The sequence below is a fragment of the Dipodomys merriami genome, unplaced genomic scaffold (genome assembly GCF_024711535.1).
Source record: "Dipodomys merriami isolate MVZ:Mamm:240054 unplaced genomic scaffold, mDipMer1.0.p SCAF_41, whole genome shotgun sequence".
NCBI classification, from domain to species: domain Eukaryota; kingdom Metazoa; phylum Chordata; class Mammalia; order Rodentia; family Heteromyidae; genus Dipodomys; species Dipodomys merriami.
This window is the reverse complement of record NW_027205715.1, coordinates 4,738,277-4,743,578: the sequence shown is the minus strand read 5'-3', so window position 1 is coordinate 4,743,578 and position 5,302 is coordinate 4,738,277. Positions and strand designations below refer to the sequence as shown.

The 5,302-nt window shown below is 39.2% G+C and overlaps 1 pseudogene; it reads left to right on the top strand.

Moving 5' to 3' along the window:
- The first annotated feature begins 485 nt into the window (after positions 1-485).
- On the top strand, positions 486-735 carry LOC138807084 (small ribosomal subunit protein eS27-like; annotated as a pseudogene).
- The last annotated feature ends 4,567 nt before the right edge of the window (positions 736-5,302 follow it).

Here is a 5,302-nt window from a genome sequence, read left to right as displayed (position 1 = left end):
CTCTCTCTCTCTCTCTTTTTTTTTTTTTTTTGGTTTTGTGGTACTCGAGTTTGAATACAGGATCTCACCTTTGCTAAACTAGATACTCTACCACTTGAGCCATTTGCCAGTCTTATTTCTATACCTTATCCATGAGATAAATTATCACCTAACATAGGACAGATACCAAAAAAGACTGGTAAGTGAATGACTAAATATTGTCATAAGAATCAGATAGAAGCCAGGCATGGGTGGCTCATGCCTATAATCCTATCTACTGGCTGAGATTTGAGAATCGTGGTTCAAAGCAAGCCTCAGCTGGAAAGTCCATGAGACACTTATCTCCAATAAATCACCAAAAAGCTTGAAGTGGAGCTGTAGCTAAAGCACTAGCCTTGAGAGAAAAAAAAATTCAGGGACAGCACCCAGGCCCTGAGTTCAAGCCCTAGGACCCGTTCTAAAAAGAATTCAAGCCCTTCTGGCAGTGAGGACCTCCTCCGAAGAACATGCCTCTCGCAAAGGATCTCCTTCATCCCTCTCCTGAAGAGGAGAAGAAGAAACACTAGAAGAAGCACTTGGTGTAGAGCCCCAATTCCTACTTCATGGATGTGAAATGCCCAGGATTCTATATGATCACCATGCTCTTTAGCCATGCACAAACAGTAGTGTGTTGGTTACTTCACTGTCCTCTGCCAGTCTACAGGAGGAAAAGCGAGGCTTACAGAAGGATGTTCATTCAGAAGGAAACAGCACTAAAAGCACTGTGAACCAAGATGAATGGGAAACCATCCCAATAAACACATCTTGGACTTTTTTATTGTGAAAATACCGTACAGAGGGGTTAAAATTACATGGGCAAGATAATGAGTACATTTCTTATCAAGCATTGTAGCCTCCTCCTTTGTTTCCCCTTTCCATCCCTTTCCATCTCCTCCTCCCCCCCTCGCCCCCCATACCACCACCACCACCACCACCACTAGCCCGCCAAAGTTATAAAGTTTGTTTTTCGACATAAAACAATTTTTTTAAATCTATGCTTTCTACTTTTCTATTTGTTTTGTTGTTGCTGCTGCTGCTGCTGCTGTTTGCTGGTCCAGGGGCTTGAACTTAAGGCCTGGGGACTATATCCCTGAGTTTCTTTGCTTAAGGCTAGCACTCTACCTCAGCTATTTTTGTGATTAATTGGAAATAAGAGCCTTGCAAATTTTCCTGCCAGGCTGGCTTTGAATCAAGATCCTCAGATCTCAGCCTCCTAAGCAGCTAGGATTACAGGTGTGAGCCACTGGTGCCTGGCTACTTTTCTGTTTCCTTAATGAGTAAGACACTAGCATTGTTAACAGGAAACATTTTTCACACCTCCTGTCATATCTATAGAAACCATGTATACCCCTAGCAAAAGCAGACTTTACTCAGCTATGCGATATCCACTACCACCTTTTGCTTATTTCTTAGTTTCCAGTGCTGTTTCCTTCTCAGAGGTACAGTTCTCTATACTTTGGCTCAGTGGGGCCAGACTTGACATTGTGTCTAAAAGCATCCAGTGAGATTGGGAGACAAGCTCTGCAAACCAGAGGAAGGGAAAACAATGAGAGACAAAGCAAAGCAGCTGTGATATGAAACTCCTGCACTGTGCATCCAGTCTGTTAGACAGGTACTGTCACCCCTCACCCCTACCTTCTCAGATGATGATAGCACAATGTGGTCTCAGACAAGTCTCAATGACATATTTTCTTCCTCAGATAAAGTGTGAAAATTTTTTGCCCTAATGAGGCCGTAAACTTCATGAATTCAGGCACTGTTTTATATATATATATATATATATATATATATATATATATATATATATATATTCATAGCAAATTGTGTCACCTGATCCACCTGATCTACTAATTGAATGGGCAAAATATGCCCAGCACAGAACTTCTGTAAATGTGGCACTGTTTATCTCAGTATATCTTGTCTTGAGGTAAATAACACAACTTCTATGTGTCCATAGGATAATATTAAAATGTGACCTCAGAAAGGCCTTCAGGATGTTTTTTATTTATAATAAAACAAAACGTTTATATATAGCATCTTATAGCCAGGTCTTGGTATTGCTTCTTGGGAGATGTAGAACTAAAATTTATCCCTAAGTCATATTTAATAGGCCTCCATAAATGGAAAAGAGGTCAGGTTTTGTGAGTTGAACAGAATACACACACACACACACACACACACACACACACACACACACACACACACACACACACACACACACACACACACACACACACACACACACACACACACACACACACACAGACTCGGTATTCAAAGACTATTTCCCACTTATCCTTACATCTTTGCCTCCTGCTCATTGCCCTTCTCTTTATTCTCTCTGGCCAGAGTGATTAGGTTATGAAGCTGAGCTAATCCTGTTAGTGCTACAATGACTTTTCTCACACTCTCTTGTCCCATGGCTCTTAGAAAGTCAGGGGGAATTACTGGGCATTGAATTCACCTTGCCAGAAAGATGACAAATAGGGGGAGGGAAGGGATCAGAGCATGGATGCCCAGCTGACCTGTTCTTTAACCTTTCCCTCTGGACGCCATTCTTCCTTCTGCGAGTGTCATGCAGGCCAGAGGCATGGCTAACTCTGCCCTTGAGATACAAAGAGAGCAAAGTTGACGTCAGCTGTTTCTTCCTGAGCAAACATTCCACTAATTCCACAGCCAGACAGCTTGCAAAATTGCCTTTGTAGGACTGCTGAGGTCTCCTTTCCCGTCAGGTTCACTTTGTATTTATTCAGCAAAGATGCACCTACTGCCGAGTGCACCAGGAGACACTGTGTCAGATTCGTGGTGAGTCCACTTCATGGATGATTAGCATTCCCTGACCCCACCACTCTTTTCAATCTCATGCAACCACAGACATCTGGCTGCAGCAATCACTCCTATCCCTCCAAACCTTTTTCCTCGAAAACATCAGAGTTAAGTTTGTTATCATGTTCTGCTTCAAATGATGCATCTTTCTTTAAAACAAACTCTACATCAAAATATATTTATATTAGGCACATTCCCCAAACTATGGATTCTGAACATCTCATGAATAATCTCCACTTAGAATCATGGAATGAGTGACCACTTGTATATTTGGTTCACATCTATAGCAGAATTCACTCATTCAGCAGAGTTCACTCATTTCTTATTGAGCACCTACCATGGCCTAGACAATGTGCTACATAAGTGATACTCAAAATGTGATGTGCAGACCAGCTTGCTAGAAATGAAATTCTTGAGCATCATCCAGAATGTCTTACAGCAGGAACCTAGGGTTCTTAGAGATTTTCAGAAGCACAGCCCTAGGCGGGATAGATTAGATAGATAGATAGATAGATAGATAGATAGATAGATAGATAGATAGATAGATAGATAGATAGATAGATAGATAGATAGATGATAGATAGATAGATAGATTAGATAGATAGATAGATGAAACAAAGATACCTAGCACCTGAGGTTTAAATACAATTGTTGAAACCTGGGTTCTATATCTTGAATTCATTCATTTACAAAGGTTTCCCCAACAAAGTATCTCAGACTGAGTGGCTTAAATGATTAGTTTCTCGTGGCTCTGGAGGTGAAAAGTCAAAATCAAAATATCAGCAGAATTGATTCCTTCTGCAAACTAAGAGAAAAGGAATGGTTCTAGTTCTCTCTTCTAGGCTGGTAGGTAGCAGTCTTCTCACTGTCTCTTCAAATAATCTTCCCTCTGTGTCTATTTCTGCCAAACTTTACCCCCTCCCTTTATTTTTGCAGTGCTGGGATTTAACCAAGGGCCTTATGCATGTTGGGCAGGTGTTCTGCAACTGAGTGATATCCCCAACCATTTAAGTTCCCTCTTTTGATGAGGACAGCAATCATGCTGTATTAGGGTTCATCTTAATGACCTCATTTTATCTTGATCACCTTTGGAAAGACCCTATCTCTACTATATTCATTAATATAAATTATGTAAAAATTGAACTACATAACTTGAGAGTAGAGATGTGAGGGGAAAATTGGGGGGGGAAATGGAAGGGATAACACTGATCAAGATGCCTTATATTCATAACCTCACTTAGAAGAGTGTAACCTTTTTTACAACTCCTTAATAATAAAAATAATTCTTAAAGACCATATCTCCATTCTGAGTAGTGAGGTTTATACACTCTGATATGTTCATTTGAGGAGATATAATTCAACACGTAAGATGAGGATTTCCTAAGATCTGTGATATTAGAGAACTTGCTAAGCTTAAGTATGATTTTACAAATCATACTTTTGCTCTCACACTCCATCTTGCATCTAGCACCTTGGTGATGATGATGATCTTTGGTTTCTACATCAATTCCAATAATGCAACTTTTGGTGAACTTTAGTAGATTTTCTGTGCCCTTAAGGTGGGTATCCTGGAGAAAAGATGCTGATTATAGTTTACTGCCCACGCCTCAGTCTTTCCTCTCCTCTCTCTCCCACTCTCAATTCAATTCTTTACACATTTTTAAAACACAAACTCTTTGTAAGAACTATACTGATGACTCTCTCTCTCCCTGTTTCTCTTTTTTCTCTCTCTCCCTCTCTCTGCACCTTAAAAGGCTGGACTTTAGTATTATCATACCTAATTTAAGATAATATATTTTGAATTGATGGTAATGTAACATTTGCTTCTGACTTGCTTTTAAAGTTCTCGCTGTAGACATTATCAGATATGCCTTTCATTTCCATTTTCTAAGAGGAAAAGATCACATCCTTCCTAATGCAAATAACTGGTGAAATTCTAACTTCAGACCCTTGACAGTTGAATGATTAGGTATTTCTTCATGAACAGCTGAAATATAGAACATATATTCCATTGTAACTGTAGTAACTCTATTGTTATGATACTTACTTTCTTCTACTTTCCATGGACATTGATCTTTTGTTACCATTTCAGTAGAAGCATCATCAATGTTAATACCAAAGTAAGCATCTTCAACTATTATTATTGTGGTGGTAAGGGATTTAAATGTGCACTAATAAATTCCATTGAGCTTATCAAACATTCATTTCTTAACTTGCATTTCATATCATGTTTAGTAGCTCAAACTTAAAATGTACTAGAGAATTCATGATGTCACTCTCTTGAAACTTCCTTTCTCCAAGACTTTCCCAGTAAATGGTACTGTCTACCTCCAGGCAATAACACCAACTTCTTCCTTTGTTTCCTGCATCTAATCTATAAGCAAGTATCTTGACTGTGGCTGCCAAAATAGATCCTTAATTAGATTGTTTCTTAAAGTCTCCATTTTTATTTATTTTT